Here is a 20,470-nt window from a genome sequence, read left to right on the forward strand (position 1 = left end):
ACAGCTAATATCATCCTCAATAGGGAAAAACTGAGAGCTTTCCTCCTGAGATTAGGAATATGACAGGGGATTTCTACTGTCACCACTGTTGTTTAACATAGTGTTGGAAGTCCTAGCCTCGGCAATCAGAAAACAAAATGAAATAAAGGCATCTGCATTGGCAAAGAAGAAGTCAAACTTTCACTTTTCACAGATGACATGATAATCTACATGGGAAACCCAAAAGACTCCACCAAAAAGCTCCTAGAACTGATACATGAATTCAGCAAAGTTGCAGGATACAAAATCAATGTACAGAAATCGGTTGCATTTTTATACACCAATAATGAAGCAACAGCAAGAGAAATAAAGAAACTGATCCCATTCACAACTGCGCCAAGAATCATAAACTACCTAGGAATAAACCTAACCAAAGATGTGAAAGATCTGTATGCTGAAAACTATAGAAAACTTATGAAGGAAATTGAAGAAGACACAAAGAAATGGAAAAACATTCCATGCTCATGGACTGGAAGAACAAATATTGTAAAAATGTCAATACTACCCAAAGCAATCTACACATCCAATGCAATCCTAATCAAAATTGCACTAACATTCTTCTCAAAGCTGGAACAAACAACCCTAAAATTTATATGGAACCACAAAAGACCCTGAATAGCCAGAGTTATGTTGAAAAAGAAAACCAAAGATGTAGGCATCACAATCCCGGATTTTAGCCTCTACTACAAAGCTGTAATCATCAAGGCAGTATGGTACTAGCATAATAGACCAATGGAATAGAATAGAGAACCCGTAATTGGACCCACAAATGTATGGCCAACTAATCTTTGAAAAATCTTTCTCCAATGGAAAAAAGACAGTCTTTTTAGCAAATGGTGCTGGGAGAACTGGACAGCAACATGCAGAAGAATGAAACTGGACCACTTTCTTATACAATGCACAAAAATAAAATCAAAGTGGATGAAAGACCTAAATGTGAGAGAGGAAACCATCAAAACCCTAGAGGAGAAAACAGGTAACAACCTCTTTGACCTCAGCTGCAGCAATTTCTTCCTCAACACATCTCCAAAGGCAAAAGAATTAAAAACAAAAATGAATTATTGGGACCTCATCAAGATAAAAAGTTTCTGCCCTTCAAAGGAAACAATCAACAAAACTAAATAGCAACCAACAGAATAGGAGGAGATAGTTGCAAATGACATATCGGATAAAGGGTTAGTATCCAAAATCTATAAAGAACTTACCAAACTCAACACCCAAAAAACAAATAATCCAGTGAAGAAATGGGCATAAGACATGAATAGACACTTTTCCAAAGAAGACATCCAGATGGCCAACAGACCCGTGAAAATATGCTCAACATCACTCATCACCAGGGAAATACAAATTAAAACCACACTGAGATACAATCTCACACTGGTCAGAGTGGCTAAAATGAACAACTCAGGAAACTACAGATGCCGGCGAGGATGTGGAGAAAAGGGAACCGTCTTGCACTACTGATGGAATGCAAACTGGTGCAGCCACTCTGGAAAACAGTGTGGAGGCTCCTCAAAAAAAAATAAATAAATAAATAAAAAATAAAACTACCCTATGACCCAGCAATAGCACTGCTAGGAATTTATCCAAAAGATACAGGAGTGCTGAGTCATAGGGACACATGTACCCCAATGTTTATAGCAGCACCTTCAACAATAGCCAAATGATGGAAAGAGCTCAAATGTCCATCAACTGATGAATGGATAAAGAAGATATGGTTTATATACACAACGGAATACTACTTGGCAATGAGAAAGAATGAAATTGTCCCATTTGCAACAACGTGGATGGAACTGGAAGGTATTACACTGAATGAAATAAGTCAATCAGAGAAAGACAGATATCCTGTTTTCACTCATATGTGGAAACTGAGAAACTTAACAGAAGACCATGGGGGAAGGGAAGAGGAAAAAATAGTTTCAGAGAGGGAGGCAAACCATAAGAGACTCTTAAATACAAAGAACAAACTGAGGGTTGATGGGGGCGGCGAAGAAGGGGGGAAATGGGTGATGGGCATTGAGGAGGGCGCTTGTTGGGATGAGCATTGGGTGGTGTATGTAAGCGATGAATCACGGGAATCTACCCCCAAAACCAAGAGCATCCTGTATACACTGTATGTCAGCGAACTTGACAATAAATTATATAAAAAATTTAAAAAAATAAAAGATAGCACTTTGCCTTAAATAAATAAATAATAAATAACTAGAAAAATAAAAAAGCCTCCAAAATATACTCTTAAATGAAAAGAACAAAGTTAAGAACAGTGTGTATAACATGTCCGCTTGCATTTTTAAAAAGCACAGACGCACACATATACCCGCCGACGATTTTCAGCAGTAGCCTCTGGAAGGGCACACAGTAAACAGCAGCGGTGGTTGTTTCCGGCTAGAAACTTCAGGGACTTGGGGACAGGTGTGGGAAAGAGACTGATGTTTCACTGTACCTACATACTTAGACACTTTTTGAAATGTCGTGTCATGTGCTTGGATTACCTACTTAAAACAAAGTCAGAATTAAAAAAAAAAAAAGGCTGTTCAAAAATAAGGAAGAAAAATACAGTTAGGGCCATTGTCAAGTTGTTACCTATGTCGCTGAGATCGTTAAGAATGGGAGAAAGTAGAAGGTGACCCTCAGAAAGAGTCACTGCATGAGGGATGTGAGCTAGTGTGCAGAAGGTAATTGCATCAGAGTGCCGTAGGGAATTCTGTGGTGTATTCTCTCACAACTGCATGGGATTCCAGAAGCAAAGTCATGGCCACCCACAGCCCCAGGAGCAAGGCTGGGAATACATGTAAAACAAACATTTTCTCTATTCCCAACAAATCCCGAGATTCTGTTGGTCCTCGGCTGTAGGAAATGTTGACACCAAAGGCAGCAAGAGTGAGATTTATATTATATTTGCTAGTATCTGGGTTCCCACACTATCCAGCTGTACAATGCACATCAAAATAATTTCCTAAAGAGCCTTGATCATTTTTGTCTCTCCACACTGCCTGTTTTCCATAGCCTCTGCCTGAAGCTTCTATGATGACAGATCTGGCCGTGAATTAAAACTCTGGGTAGGACTCACTCTTAGTTCCTCTGTGCTTTTCTGGAAGACGTTTCCGATTTTATTCTGTAAGTTTCTTAGTAGTAAAAATTTGGAAACGAATTAATTTCGGACCTATCAAAACCATCTATTTTTCAGTCACCATATTTATTTTTACCTTCTATGAAAGTTTTATTCCTCCCTAAGGCATCTTTCTTTGAACGATCTCACATGCAACAGAACCTTATTTGTCCCACTTACTGCCTCTTACCTTTCCTCAGAGCCAGTACCCCTCAAAATTTCCCAGGCTTGCCCCCAAGAGCATGGACCATTCTTTTTTCAAAGTAGAATTTATGTCATCTTGGAAATTACCAACTCAATGGCTGAAATATCCTCTAGTAATTTTCTTGATGTCTCTTCCTATATCTGTCCAGTTGTATGATTGTTCAGCCAATGAAATCTCTCAATTGTCATTTTGACCTCCTTACCCGCAGCTTTTGGAAGGGGGTTTTTAATGATTTTCATGATTACCAATCAATAACATTTACTGAGTACCCATCATCTGCCAGGCTCTATTCCGAGCACTATGCCTATATGAATTCTATCAATCCACTCAACAATCACCATGGAAATAGATACAATTATTAGCCTCATTTTCTAGGTTAGCATACCAAGAAATAGCGAAGTTAAACCCACCAGACCACTCCACAGTTTGATTCTCATAATTCCTTTAAAAACATAGTCCTAATAACCAGCAACATAGCCTATACCCTCCCTCCCCCTCCCCCACATCCCCTTTAAGCCCCTCTTTTAAAGCAATTAGGGCAAAGGATATATTCTTTTTTGTTATTGTTGTTCCTAGAAATCTCCAAAGGATATCTTTTCTTCACTTGCGTCCTGGTAATCCTGCAGCGGCTGTCTAACATTTTTAAAGGGTTTTTTTAATGTGTTTGTTTGAAACATCTTGTAATCTTTCTTCTGATAGATGGCTTTCCACTGCTGCTCAGACAATGTAATTCCTACAGGAAGAGAACTCTGGTCATTATATGTCTTTAGGGATTTAGGAGAGGAGGCACTCTGAATCTATGATTCATTCTTTCAGAATTTTTCTCTCTCTCCATCTAGGTGGTAACCTCAGCATCGCCAGGTCCTTTATGCTTTCACGTAAAGAAATAAAATGACTCAGGCCCCATAATAAGTGTTGGTCAGAGCTTAAGTTTCTCCTAATTATCTCTAGCTCCAAGCTCTGAGAACTGCCGCTCTTGATTTTGCCAGTTCCCTTTGATCTTTCCTCCAGTAGCCGTACCTTCCCTCTACCCCATGATGACCTAAAGTCATACAGTCTCTTTTCATCTTGATTTCCAGCAAACGCCACCCTCAGAAGGCAATTTTAAGGAAGAGGCTTTCATTGAAGATTCAAGAAGTAACACCAGAGTGTTATGTAGAAACCTGAGAGAACCTAAAACTTAAAATTGAGTATCACTTATCTCTTTAACAGCCTCTCAACCATTCCCACTGCGGGGGATTTTTCACTTCCAGAACCGCTACACCTCCAGCCCACTCACTCATTCCCTTTCTCAATAACTGCCAAAGTAAGCTCAAATGTTGTCCCTGCGTGTTAGGCAAGGCAACATGTAGTTATCAAAATTTTTGCTAAAATTAATAATGAGAATTTTTGACCTATTTACACTAAAGATTAATGATCATATGTGTGGGGAGAGGGGGATTTTGGCTCAGATAAGGTTGAAAATTGCTTAAAGATACAAAGATCCCTCCCCTGGAAGATGTCTTCCAGCCTTTGCTGTGCCATTGTGAGCTCTATTCGGTAGGGAGATCTTGTAGGAACAATACCACTCAGCACGCAATTGGGATACTCTCTTTTTAAGATTCTTTACCTAGAAGTTTCTTCCAGGTGGTCACTGTGTTTAGATCTTCAGAACTTCAAGGACAATGCCTGATACACGGTGGGTCCTCAATAAATCTTGGATAAATCTAAAAAATATATAATGAATGAATAAATGAATGACAGAAGAAAGAATCGGAGTTTCCTGTAACCCACTTCTGTTTTAGATTTATCGGTTCCCTTTAAGAATTATGGATTTTATGCAGGAGAATTATGATTATTTATTGTCTGGCAAGATAACTGGGCCATCCCTCTCCAGTTTGAAAAGGAGATGGCCTCTAAAAAAAAAAAAAAATATATATATATATATATATATATATATATATATATATATATTGCAAAAGCATCATGCTTCCAACTGGCATTATGTGACCCTCCACTTAATGCAAATCTAGGTTGAAATATATATATATTAATTTATATATATGTGAAATATATATATTAATATATATATTAATTTATATATATGAAATATATATATATATTGCAAAAGCAATATATATTGCAAAAGCATCATGCTTCCAACTGGCATTATGTGACCCTCCACTTAATGCAAATCTAGGTTGAAATAGAGGATATTTAGTTACAGAAAGGAAAGAATGAAGGATATTTGACTATGGAAGAGAAAGCAATAACTTCCACAAACTGAGACATGGAGAACAAAACAAGCCATCTGACTACACACTTTGCCTCTCAGGTCCTCTTGTGATCGAGGGGCTAAGACTGTTAGTATAAACACAGGATCCTCGAGCCCAAAGGGAGATTTCTTCTGGTAACGAAGTTAATTGGTAGCGTCTGCCCATGATCGCCGGTCTGCTTACTGATGTATTTACCACAGAACCATGAAGTAATATCCGGATCTGCTTGTTTTTCTCCTCACAAGAGAAATGTATAGATATGCAACCAATTAATTAATGTTATTACACGCAGCTAAGATGAGGGCTTCCTCCTGTATGCATTGATGTTTGCCAACAAGGTAGATGGGTCGCAGCCCCTTACGAGCTCCCCCTCAGAGAGGGGGAAAAATATTCAAAGTTTCGGCATTATCTTTTCTAATCCAAATCACCATAAACACTCACCACGACACTCATCGTGTAGGCCAATTGTATATAATAAAATATTTGTTTCACGAAAGAAAAGAGACTATGGCACATCGTGAGGACGTTATGTCTGCTTAAGTGTCTGTTGTGGCTAAGTACTACATGTGATCAAATATGTGAATGCGTGAAAAGAATGCACACAACTCCAAGTCCTTCTTCTTCCATTTGATGGAGGACCAGTAGAAGCCAAGGGAGAATGATACTAGACCCAGGGCTAAATCTCAGCTGACTGCATCCAAAATGTGTCTACCACACATTTTAGAGCACAGTGCAAAAACAGCTGTAGAAGAAAGGCAAATTGTAATAGATGCTTAGACAACAATGAGAAAATGCAAAGTACGAAAAGATTACTAAGACAATAACTTTCCAAAAAGCTTCAGTTTCTCTATGAAGGTATTCAAAAAAATTGATGAGGAGTGGAGGTCATGCCAGCATGGATATTGTTTGAGTTTTCTGGGGGTTGAGAGCCCCATAAACCAACTTTAATGCCAATTACTGCTGAACCCTGTAGGAAATGAAGTTACCAATTTCTTTTAGAAGTCGAAGAAACTAAATGTAGATAGAGAAGGTGAATTGATCACATTTTCCTTGATTGTCATGATAATCCAGATGGACAATACATAAATGTTCAATAGATTTCATTTATTGATTCATTTTGATTGATAGATGGACACATAGGTAGGTAGGTAGGTAGGTAGGTAGATAGATAGATCTCAATGAGAAAATTCAAAAAAAAAGTGGAAGGTGGATGCTGGCCAACTTAAAGAATAAGATAAAATCATAAAGTAGATTCTTAGAAATGTATGGGACACCTGGGTGGCTCAGTCAGTTAAGTGTCCAACTTCGGCTCAGGTCATGATCTCACAGTTCGTGAGTACGAGTCCCACATTTGGCTCTGTGCTGACAGTTCAGAGCCTGGAGCCTTCTTTGGATTCTGTGTCTCCCTCTCCCCTGCTCACACTCTGTCTGTCTCTCTCTCTCTCTCAAAAATAAAAAACAAACATTAAAATTTTTTTTAAATAAATGTAATTCATAAAATTGGTTAAACATTGTAAAGTCTTACTTACAATGAACAATCTTGCAGTTTTGATACTGATGTATCACATGTACTGTATCATTAAAGGTTGGGTGCTTTCTCCCAAATATATTTTCTTGCTAAAATGAAGTCATTGAGAGGCACCTGGGTGGCTCAGTCGGTTGAGCGGCCGACTTCGGCTCAGGTCATGATCTCACGGTCCGTGAGTTCAAGCCCCGTGTCGGGCTCTGTGCTGACAGCTCGGAGGCTGGAGCCTGTTTCGGATTCTGTGTCTCCCTCTCTCTAACCCTCCCCCGTTCATGCTCTGTCTCTCTCTGTCTCAAAAATAAATAAACGTTAAAAAAAATTTTTTTTAAATAAATAAATAAAAAATAAATAAAATGAAGTCATTGAGAGACTATGCCAATATATGGAAGATTTTATAAGAACACAAGTGTATCTTTTGTTTGGGGAAACGATTTGGGGGAAAAGTTCTTATCTTATATTCAGGTATACATTACAAATACGAAACTAAACAAAATGCCTTAGCTCCCTGTGTTTTGGAGAATATTTTGTTAGGAACCATGATACAAGTGAGCCATATTTCCCAAAGCATTGAAAAGCAAACGGAAGAAGTAATTATGATGTGTTAGGCAACTTGATAAAGTCTGCATTTGAAGGTTTATTGGGTCATAGTCAACACAAATTGGAAGAATTAGAGCCCGAGGGTAGGAAAATCAATTGAAAACCAAATGCACCAGTCCAAGATGAATCGTACAAAAGCCTAAACTAGGAGAGTGAGAAGAAAGAAAAAAACCAAATGATTGAGTTTAATTCAAAGACTTCAAAGGCAGCCATAATTAGGCAGATAACTTATGCGAAATACATGAAGAGCAAGGTCTAGTATGCATCTGATTATTCTAGCCCAGGACATTGACAGATTCTGTTTTTAATAAGAATAGAGAAACTTCTGTAATAACTTATTGCCACCTCTATGAGAGCCAGGAATTGATTGTTGGGATCTGTCACATCCTGGGAAAAATTAGTTTTTTATAGTGAAAACTGGGTAAAGGGGATTTATGGACAGACTCAAAACTTCTCCTTTTAAAAGCAGTTGTGGGGGGCGCCTGGGTGGCTCAGAGGATTAAGTGACTGACTCTTGATTTTGGCTCAGGTCATGGTCTCATGGTGTGGTTGGGGAGACTGAGCCCAGCAGGAGACTCTGTGCTAACAGCATGGAGCCTGCTTGGGAATCTCTCTCTGTGTCTTTCCCTCCCGTTCTCAAAATAAATAAATAGACATTTGAAAACTAGCCATGTAAAAGTTGAACTCTGAAAGAAATTTTATGCACGTTTTCCAGGTCTAATTTACATTTAGCGAAGCTCACTGTTTTTCCAAATGTGCCCTGCAAAGAGTTTCGAAGAGCATGACGAGTCACATAGTTTCTGATAAAACTGAAATACAGATCATTTCCATTTCTCCAAAAAGGCCTTTTACATCACTTTTCAATCAGTCCCTTCCCCCATTTTGGCCCTTGGTGACTGACAACGTGATTCTGTCCCTACAGTTTTGGCCTTTTCTAAACTGTCATCTAAATGAAATGACAAGCCATGTAGCTTTTGTGCCATTTTTCCTTAGCCTTGGTGATCTCGACCAGCTTCCTGTGGCCGCAGGAATGGTAACTAATCCGTTCAGCAGCTGATAGATATTTGAGCTATTTCCAATTTGTGGCAATTATGAAAACATCTGCTGTAAACATTCATATACAGGACTTTTTACAGACATAGCTTTTCATTTCTTTTGAATAAACACCTAGGACTGAAATTGCTGGATGGATCACATGGTAAAGATATGTTCACCTTACCAGAAACTACAAGATATTTTTTCTACATATTGAAATGTTTCATAACCTAATTCTAAAATTATAAAGTCTCTGAAAGTGAATGTAGGAGAAAGTCTATAGGACTTCAGGTTAAGGAAAGACTTCTTTTAGACAGAAGAGGAGAAACACTACCCTTTTGAAAAACATATAAATTGGAGTCAGTCAAAATAGAACTTTCATTCTTTGAAAGACATTGCTAAGAAAATGAAAAGACCAGCCACAGACTGGGAGAAAATACTCGCAAAACATCTATCTGATAAGGGATGTGTATCCAAATTATATAAAAAATTCTTATCGCTCAATAATAAGAAGCAGGCCAAATAAAACTTAGGCAGAAGATTTTAATAAACACTCATCGGAGAAAAGATACAGATGGTAAATAAGGACATGAAAAGATGTTCCACATCATTGATCACTAGGGAAATGCAAGTTAAACTATGATTAAGTACTGATATACACCTTTTAGAATGCCTAAATTAAAAAAAACAAAGTGCAGGTGTAGATAAAAAGCAAATGGAACATTCATAAAGCTTCTCGGCCTCTTTATATTTTGTCTCTAATGGCAGATTGATTCTTGCGAGAGAAGAATAGTCTTCTTTTGAGAGACAGGATATTTTCCTCTATAATATTGCTTAGGAGTCTTTTGAAATCAAGCAGACAAAATTCTTCCATTTTTAGCAGGCTTGTTTTGCATAAGACACTTCTCTGAAGACCCATTAATTATAATAAGTATGTTGGAAATCAAGGTTCTCCTAAGTACTGCTATAATAGATATGTTCAGTTTGAGAGACAGAGACAGAAAGAGAAAGAAAGAAGAAGGAAGAGAGAGGGAAGGAATAAGGCAGAGAAGGAGGGAAGGAGAAGAAACAGACCGTATTCTAACCCAGAGGCTTTAATAGCATAGAGCTACATGTGCATATTGGGATTTTGAATCTGTCATTGTGAACCATCCCAATACTACAGGGAAATTTTTAAAATGTTAAACTACTTTACGGCTATAGACGGGCTTGTGTTCAGAATAATACCCTTTGACACTTCCTTTTTTTCCATTTAACTTTTATACAACAAATCTTTAGGCTACAGGTTACATTTTCATTGTAATAATGAAATTCATTGCCAATAAATAAGTGCATGCACAAAAAGGCAAAACTAGGGTCCCTTTAATATGTGGTATATCAGACCCTAAAAGTATCAAAGAGCTCTGATTTAAAAAAAAAAAAATTCTAGGGGTGCCTGGGTGGCGCAGTCGGTTAAGCGTCCGACTTCAGCCAGGTCACGATCTCGCGGTCCGTGAGTTCGAGCCCCGCGTCTGGCTCTGGGCTGATGGCTCGGGGCCTGGAGCCTGTTTCCGATTCTGTGTCTCCCTCTCTCTCTGCCCCTCCCCCGTTCATGCTCTCTCTCTGTCCCAAAAATAAATAAACGTTGAAAAAAAAAAATTTTACAAAAAAAAAAAAAATTCTATACACCTAACCCACATCAAAAGAGACATTTCTGCCTGAATGGAAAATTTGGCAAGAGTTGTTTGGGCATTTATGTAACCTTCCATTTGCTTTACCTACATATGTCCCCACTGATACCTACTGCCGGGCTAAGCAGAATTTAGATCTGGAATTTGCAGAGTCAGTACCAAAGCGCAGAAAGTGAGCAGCAGGTTCAGTTTCTGGTAAAGACCCAGATCACAAGGGTGGGTGGGGGCAGCCAGGGGTCAAGGAAATTCAGAGCCAAGTGGGGCAGACGCCACGGTCAAGCACTAGAGCCAAGATGTCATCAGGAGTTCCGGATGCATCCGCAAGGACACAAGACAGGCAACAGTATCTAGAAAGATCAAATGTTGCAGCGCGCTCTAGGAAACTTTTATAGGTTAACGAGACTGAACGAACTCCTCTAACATCATAAAGATACCATCTTGACTATAAAACCCTAGGCTTGCCGAATATCCTTCTGTTATTGTTTTGGCTGTTTATAATGATTATTATCTCTATCAAGAGCACAACGATACAGCTCATTTTATATCTTCATCACTCCTTTCTTCAACCAGATCCTGGTAAACTCTTCAGATTCAAGTCATAGCTACTTTTGCACATCTCGTCTGGACGTGTGGGCACATTACAAGATTAGATACCTGATACAATACTTGTTGACTGAACTTTTTTCACTCATAACTAGAAAAGTGATGCTATTTATATGCCGAAGAAGCACAACTACGTGCAAAACATATAGTTTGGATTCTGGCATTTTTCACTACGTATCTTGGGAATCGCCTACATTGGATGAGCCCCAGTTGCCACATCTGCAAAATACAGACAAACAGTACTTTTCCTCCCTGAACATCAAAACCTAGGCCAAAATGTTATCCGATAGCCCCAAAAATGAAACAGACTTCGCGAACACTAGAGGAGATCTACATTAGTTGTTGGAGGAATTGGATTCGAGGTCCTGAACCTTCCACAATAGAGCTGTGTCTCTGTAGAAAATACAGCATGCATTTAAAGGCAATTCCACTGCCAGAGACTGGGGGGGTGGGGACAGCATCAGAACGGACAGTACCATGAGTCCCACCCATTTCAGTGCAATGCCTAACAAATTGCTCTCCATTACTGTGGGGCCCTAGACCTTGGGCCTACTTTACCTTCATTCTACAACTTACATGAAAATGGGCAAACTGCACTGGTGACATATGAGAGTTTACAATGGCTCAGAAAGAAATTGTTGGGAGAAGGAGCACATACAGAAAGATCAGATTCATTGGTAAAGGAACCCGATTTCACATTCCACTTTCATGACAACGTGTTGGTCTAAACACATTTCTTCTTCCTAAAGAAATTTCCTTTTGAATCACCAACAAAAGATGGCACGTCAACATGCAAATGGAATGAAATGAAGACATTGCATAGGGACACGTACTATCCATGGCCAGGAAGGTGAAGAATTTCTGGATGGTACCAAGTGGATATCACTCGTCACTAAACTTGAGGCAAGCAGACTTACCCTAAAGATTAAGTGTAATATATTTCTTCAATAAAATAGCCCAAAGCTTAGGGTCGATACAAGAGATGACAAGGACGTCATGTGGAAGATTGCAGAGTAACTTCAAGAATGGTCCCGTTCCGCAAACTGGTGCCGCCGCTCTGGAAAACAGTGTGGACGTTCCTCAAAAATTCAAAGCAGAACTACCCTATGACCCAGCCATAGCACTACTAGGAGTTTACCCAAGGGATACAGGAGTGCTGATTCATAGGGGCACAGATACTGCAGTGTTTTAGCCCTTTCAACAGTAGCCAAATTATGGACAGAGCCTACATATCCATCAACTGACAAATGGATAAAGAAGATGTGGTTTATATATGCAATGGAATACTACTCGGCAATGAGAAAGAATGAAATCATGCCATTTGCAGCAACGTGGGTGGAACTGGAGGGTGTTATGCTAAGTGAAATAAGTCAGTCAGAAAAGGACAGATATCAGATGTTTTCACTCATATGTGGATCTTGAGAAACTTCACAGAAGTCCATGGGGGAAGGCAAGGGGGCAATAGTTACACACAGAGAGGGAGGGAGGCAAACCATCAGGGAGGGGAGAGGGGAAAATGGGTGATGGGCATTGAGGGCAGCACTTGTTGGGATGAGCACTGGGTGCTTGTATGTAAGCCAACTGACGATAAATTACATTAAAAAAAAATTATCCCATTCCCAAATGCACCTGACCAGAGCATTTCCACCAGGCGTGGATGTGGCTTGGGCTGGCTGCTAAGCAAAGTGGGAATTCTGCCAAAGCAGACCTGGGTTATTGGTGTTAGGAGAGAAAGAAAAGATAAACGGTTCTCCAGCTAACTTCCAGCCACGACACACACGCAGGGTAAAATGACTCAGCACGGCAATACCATCCCCAGAAACTTTCATTTGCAAAGTCAATCCTTCCTTATACTCTTTTCACGGGAAACTAAAATTCCAGCTGGAAGCAAACACCCCTAATATCCTATCATCAGAAGACAAACGTTTGTTTGGTTTAGAACGTAGACACCAGGAGAAAACTGGTGAAGAACTCTGACGACTGTCCCATAGCCAGGAAAGCAAAATGGCTTCTCCAAGCATTACTGTCTGGTTTTCCCACAGTAAAAAATAAATATAATGATACTAATAATGGTAATAATAATAGTATAATAATAATGTTTTAAATAAAAACAAAGAAAACAACACAGACCAAAAAATCCACGTGTTGGTATTGCTAAAACATGCCTCTAGGAAAGCAAATTGATTTCCTACAGAGCTAAGGTAAGCATATTCACCTGTTGACACAGGTACATGACTCAGCTCAGAGCTTTTTGAAAGAATCCGTGTCAGCTGCAAAATGTGGATCCACACCATCAATTCTAAGAATTGGCACTGGTGTTAGATAATGTGACATTGGAGGACATTCGCTATCCTGAAAAGAAACTCAAACAAAGACAATAATCGCCTTTCTGTAATGAAACAAGGTTAACATAGGAAAATAGAAAGAATGTTAGTTAGTATTCTCAGTGGAAATTGAAACCATATTACATTCATAAATCAAGAGCAGAATACTATGACAAATGAATCAAAAAAAATCAAAGGAATTTTTAAAATGTGACTGCTGACATTTTAAAGCATTCAGTCTTAGCCATGGAATACATGGTGGATGCGGACATTATTTTTCTTTCTTTTCCAATAGAAAATGAGTTGCACTGTATTAAAAAATCTACCCACCTGCACGTGCCCTCCTCCCAAGGAAAGTTGGATGACAGTAACAACGAACAAAAAATAAATTAGTATTTTGAACAAATATAATACATAAAAGCAAACTTTTTTTCTTTAAATACTAATACAATTAGAACTTTCTTGCAAACGTTCCCAAGAATAAAGAAATGAATGGAGGAAAAGTAACCATAGAGACAAAAAGGATAAAATGTTGTATGGGAGTAAAGTATAACATTATATTGATAAGTTTGTAAATACACATTTTTTTTGGAAAATATAAATGACCAACCTCACCTAACAAAAGATTTAGAAAGCCTGAGTCAAAAACAAGGGCGCCAGATGCCATAAGACTTCACCAGTTGGTTTTAGCAAAGCGTCGATTTTGTGTGTGTGTGTGTGGTTATTCCAGAGCAGATAAACACATGACCCATCAAATATTTTTTATAAAGTTGCTATGACTCTAATATCCAAGGAACAAAGATGGCATAAAAACTATGACAGATAGGGTCGTCTGCATGACTCGGTTGAGTGTCCAACTCTTGATTTCGTCTCAGGTCACGATCCCAGGGTTGTAGGATCAAGCCCCACGTCGGGCTCCATGCTGAGTGTGGAGCCTGCCTGGGATTCTCTCTCCCTCTGCCCTTCTCCCCCCATTTGCAAGCACTTGTGTGCTCTCTCTCTCTCTAAAAAAATATAATAGATCAATATCACATGCATATGGATGAGTCATTAATATCCTAAAATTATTAGCTCATAAGTTCCAACAGAAGTAGAAAAATACTTTATCAAGAAAAAGTTGTTCATTTGTTCAAAGAACATAATGATGGTTCAATATTGAGAAATAGAATGATGTAACTTATTGCACATTAATAGAGAATGCTAAAAATAAGGTATTTAATAAAATTAAGCATTCATTACAAACCAATACCTCACACTTATCATTTCTATTGTTAACTAACGTGCTGTAAGTCCTTGTCAATGCAATTTGTTAACAAACATAGGTTAGATGTATAAATATTGAAGTGATACAGGAAAACTATCTACCTGGAAAGCCAAAAAGCATGAGGTGGAAAATATGAGAACAGCAAGGTTGTACAATGTTGTCAGATTTTTTAAAGAAAATATATAAAAATCAATAGCACTTAAGTAATGATCAATTATAGCATATGAAAATTGTTTGTAAATATTATATAAGGTTAGTGCTAACATGAAATACAGCCAAAAGGTAAAAAAAATAAAAAAGATAAAATAAAATACAAAAGGAGGTTGAATAAGTAAAAGGATAGATTTTGTACAATGGAAAGACTCAATGTTACAACGATTGAATTTGCCAAGTATTTGTATATATTCAGTGTGGGTTCAGTCAAAATTGCTGCTGTATTTTCTGGAAGTATTTTTATTTTTTTTTGTTCTAGAGTTCACCTCCAGTAAGAAATGATTGGCATAAACAATAATACACTGATTTTAAAAAGTCACTTAAAAGCTCGTAGCCGGGGGCACCCATGTGGCTCAGTCAGTTAAGCATCTGACTCTTGGTTTTGGCTCAGGTCATGATCTCACGGCTGGTGGATTGGAGGCCAACATCGGGCTCCCTGCTGACAGCACAGAGCCTGCTTGGGATTCTCCCTTTATCCCTCTCTCTTCCCCTCCTGTGGTTTCTCTCTCTCAAAATAAATAACTAAACTTAAAAAAAGAATGTAAAAGCTCATATCGCATCATGGCACGTCCCTCTTGAAATACTCCAATGGCTGGTTTTGTTTAAATCCATGGTAAAGAAGACCCTATCTTCCCATCCATCTTCTGCCTTTTCATCCCGGTGCTGCTGTGCAATCACACGACACTGCCATGTGAGCTCCTGTAGGACGCAGAATAATGAGTCCCCAAATATGTTCCTACCCTCATCCCTGGAACCTATCAATGTGTTTGATTATGTGACAAAGGGGATTAAGACTGCAGTTGGAATTGAGGTTGTTAATCAGTTGACCTCTTCCAAAGCGTCCTGTCTAAATCGACAGGCTTTTGACACTCCACCTTATTTCGTTTCTGGAAGTTGGTACAAATTGTGATTGTATTTCATCTTTGTTTGTTATCATCATCCTTCTTCACTAAGTTCCAAGTAAGGGCCTTATCTGTCTTGCTCCATGTTCTATCCCCGATTCTTCATGCTGGGCTTAAAACATACGTAAAACTGAGTAAATAAATGAATATACGAGGAACACACAGTAGTAAAATCATATGATAATGGCACACAAAAATCTATAGAAATCAACAGACAAGATAAGAGCCCAGAGACAGAAGGACAGATTTATGAATCTCCAGGATACAATAAAAATTTTACTTTAAAACTGTGAGTAAAAAATAGACTCGCTAATATATTGGGTACAGAATAACTATCCTTTGTTTTCTTTTCTCACATTTATTTATTTTTGAGACAGAGACAGACAGAGCATGAACAGGGGAGGGTCAGAGAGAGGGAGACACAGAATCTGAAACAGGCTCCAGGCTCTGAGCCATCAGCCCAGAGCCCGACGCGGGGCTCGAACTCACGGACCGCGAGATCGTGACCTGAGCCGAAGTCGGGCGCTTAACCGACTGAGCCACCCAGGCGCCCCGTGGAATAACTATCCTTTAAAAGTACTATATGCTCTTGCTATGCTCTAGATGGATTTAAGACTTAAATGTAAAAACAAAAGAATACTTTTATAGCTTTAGAATAAAAAAGTCCTTTTTCATTATTTTTTTAACGTTTATTTATTTTTGAGACAGAGAGACAGAGAGAGAGAGAGACAGACAGAGTGCGAGCCAGGGAGGGGCAGAGACAGAGGGAGACACAGTCTGAAGCAGGATCCAGGCTCTGAGCTGTCAGCACAGAGCCCCACACCGGGCTCAAACTCACAGGCCATGACATCATGACCTGAGCCGAAGTTGGACGCCTAACCAACCGAGCTACCCAGGTGCCCTTAAAAAATAATCACATGAAACTCAGAAACAATTAAGAGAAAAGGTTAAGACATTTGAGAATCTAATAACTTAAATGCTCAAACAGCAAATAGGCCCCTAAGCCAAACTGGCAAATACCAGAAAGAAAATTTAAAAGCAGTGGAAAAATTTTTGCGATGCATTTTACAGGCGTTACAATAAAAAAATATTGAAAAGGCCTACAAATTAGTAAAACCATGTACTAATAGTCTTAGGTTCAAAAATGGAAAAGAACAGGAGCGAACAATTTATAGACTTTCTAGTAAACCTGAGAAGACCAGGAAAAACGATTCGCAGAATTGACCAACAGAGAAATAATAAGATGCTAACCCTTAAACAATAATCGAAGAAATGCAGCTAAGAACAAGGATGTAGTTGTCACGCACCAGACTGACAAATATCAAAATAGTTTATACCCAGTTAAATGTGGGAAAGCCCAAGCCCTCACCACCATGTAAAGAGGGTCATGTCGTACAAAATACTTCACAGTACTTCTTATGCCTTTCAAAAACAAGGAATATTTTTAACCACGCTAAAACGTTGATTTTTTGGTCTGTGTTGTTTTCTTTGTTTTTATTTAAAACATTATTTATTTATTTACTTACTTACTTACTTACTTACTTACCTATTTATTTTTTACCGTGGGAAAACCAGACAGTAATGCTTGGAGAAGCCATTTTGCTTTCCTGGCTATGGGACAGTCGTCAGAGTTCTTCACCAGTTTTCTCCTGGTGTCTACGTTCTAAACCAAACAAACGTTTGTCTTCTGATGATAGGATATTAGGGGTGTTTGCTTCCGGCTGGAATTTTAGTTTCCCGTGAAAAGAGTATAAGGAAGGATTGACTTTGCAAATGAAAGTTTCTGGGGATGGTATTGCCGTGCTGAGTCATTTTGCCCTGCGTGTGTATCGTGGCTGGAAGTTAGCTGGAGAACCGTTTATCTTTTCTTTCTCTCCTAACACCAATAACCCAGGTCTGCTTTGGCAGAATTCCCACTTTGCTTAGCAGCCAGCCCAAGCCACATCCACGCCTGGTGGAAATGCTCTGGTCAGGTGCATTTGGGAATGGGATAATTTTTTTTTTAATGTAATTTATCGTCAGTTGGCTTACATACAAGCACCCAGTGCTCATCCCAACAAGTGCTGCCCTCAATGCCCATCACCCATTTTCCCCTCTCCCCTCCCTGATGGTTTGCCTCCCTCCCTCTCTGTGTGTAACTATTGCCCCCTTGCCTTCCCCCATGGACTTCTGTGAAGTTTCTCAAGATCCACATATGAGTGAAAACATCTGATATCTGTCCTTTTCTGACTGACTTATTTCACTTAGCATAACACCCTCCAGTTCCACCCACGTTGCTGCAAATGGCATGATTTCATTCTTTCTCATTGCCGAGTAGTATTCCATTGCATATATAAACCACATCTTCTTTATCCATTTGTCAGTTGATGGATATGTAGGCTCTTTCCATAATTTGGCTACTGTTGAAAGGGCTAAAACACTGCAGTATCTGTGCCCCTATGAATCAGCACTCCTGTATCCCTTGGGTAAACTCCTAGTAGTGCTATGTCTGGGTCATAGGGTAGTTCTGCTTTGAATTTTTGAGGAACGTCCACACTGTTTTCCAGAGCGGCGGCACCAGTTTGCGGAACGGGACCATTCTTGAAGTTACTCTGCAATCTTCCACATGACGTCCTTGTCATCTCTTGTATCGACCCTGAGCTTTGGGCTATTTTATTGAAGAAATATATTACACTTAATCTTTAGGGTAAGTCTGCTTGCCTCAAGTTTAGTGACGAGTGATATCCACTTGGTACCATCCAGAAATTCTTCACCTTCCTGGCCATGGATAGTACGTGTCCCTATGCAATGTCTTCATTTCATTCCATTTGCACGTTGACGTGCCATCTTTTGTTGGTGATTCAAAAGGAAATTTCTTTAGGAAGAAGAAATGTGTTTAGACCAACACGTTGTCATGAAAGTGGAATGTGAAATCGGGTCCTTTACCAATGAATCTGATCTTTCTGTATGTGCTCCTTCTCCCAACAATTTCTTTCTGAGCCATTGTAAACTCTCATATGTCACCAGTGCAGTTTGCCCATTTTCATGTAAGTTGTAGAATGAAGGTAAAGTAGGCCCAAGGTCTAGGGCCCCACAGTAATGGAGAGCAATTTGTTAGGCATCGCACTGAAATGGGTGGGATTCATGGTACTGTCCGTTCTGATGCTGTCCCCACCCCCCCCCAATCTCTGGCAGTGGAATTGCCTTTAAATGCATGCTGTATTTTCTACAGAGACACAGCTCTATTGTGGAAGGTTCAGGACCTCGAATCCAATTCCTCCAACAACTAATGTAGATATCCTCTAGTGTTCAAGAAGTCTGTTTCATTTTTGGGGCTATCGGATAACATTTTGGCCTAGGTTTTGATGTTCAGGGAGGAAAAGTACTGTTTGTCTGTATTTTGCAGATGTGGCAACTGGGGCTCATCCAATGTAGGCAATTCCCAAGATACTTAGTGAAAAATGCCAGAATCCAAACTTTATGTTTTGCACATAGTTGTGCTTCTTCGGCATATAAATAGCATCACTTTTCTAGTTATGAGTGAAAAAAGTTCAGTCAACAAGTATTGTATCAGGTATCTAGTCTTGTAATGTGCCCACATGTCCCGACGAGATGTGCAAAAGTAAATATGACTTGAATCTGAAGAGTTTACCATGATCCGGTGAAGAAAGGAGTGATGAAGATATAAAATGGGCTGTATCGTTGTGCTCTTGATAGAGGTAATAATCATTATAAACAGCCAAAACAATAACAGAAAGATATTCGGCAAGCCTAGGGTTTTATAGTCAAGATGGTATCTTTATGATGTTAGAGGAGTTCCTTCAGGTTTGTTAGTCTACATAGATAGATCTCTACCGGTTACAGCTTATAGAATTAGTTTATGAAAATTCTGAAGGAATGTGTAATATTTAGTTTAGAAACCATTAGGAAGAGTATTCTAGGCAAAGATATTAAGGGGGAAAACAGCTCCCAAAGAAATGTTTGTGAAATACACAACAGATTGCAGAAGCAAAAACTCACAGAGCCAGACGTGAGTAAAAAGAGACAATAGTGAACAAGGCTAGCTTGTCCAAGATTGGACTCTGCCTCTTGAAAGTGACAGAGAGGCAATAAAGAACTCCAAGTAGACAAATGACATGGTTGCATTAATCATAATTTTAATTAATCATAATTAATGATTAATCATAATTTTGAACATTCTTTCTAACTCATTTCTATCACTCTATAACCCTATAGTTCTAAATTTCTTAGTAATGGAGAGGTTAAATTTGGCATTTGGTTTAAGTTAACTAGATTCTACAATAGTGTTAATAACAGTGTATTAAATAAAAAATGTTAATCATTTGATAATGTAAGATTAATTCCATACACATGATTTCATCAGACCACTCTGGAGTGCTGTTTTCACTTTGTGCAATACATTCCAGGAAAAAATGTTGTTAATCTGACAATATTTACAAAGTGTCCAGTGTTATAGGAATAATTTAGTAAACCATATCTGGGGAAGAAAGTACTTTCTGTCTTCAAATTTTAAACAGCTGTCCTATGAAAGAAAAAACGACGTAAGGGATGGAACTTTAAAGCCTGTAGATTTAAGATATATTTGTTATGTGTGAGCAACTTATAGGAAGCAAAATTCCAGTTTAGTCTACAAAAACAGAATGTGACAAACCTTAAGATTTTCAGGGGGAGTAAATTACCTTCTGACATACAACCTCAAGCAGAGGTTAAAAACACTCTCTTCTTCAGG

The sequence above is a fragment of the Felis catus genome, chromosome A1 (assembly GCF_018350175.1).
Source record: "Felis catus isolate Fca126 chromosome A1, F.catus_Fca126_mat1.0, whole genome shotgun sequence".
Taxonomy (NCBI): domain Eukaryota; kingdom Metazoa; phylum Chordata; class Mammalia; order Carnivora; family Felidae; genus Felis; species Felis catus.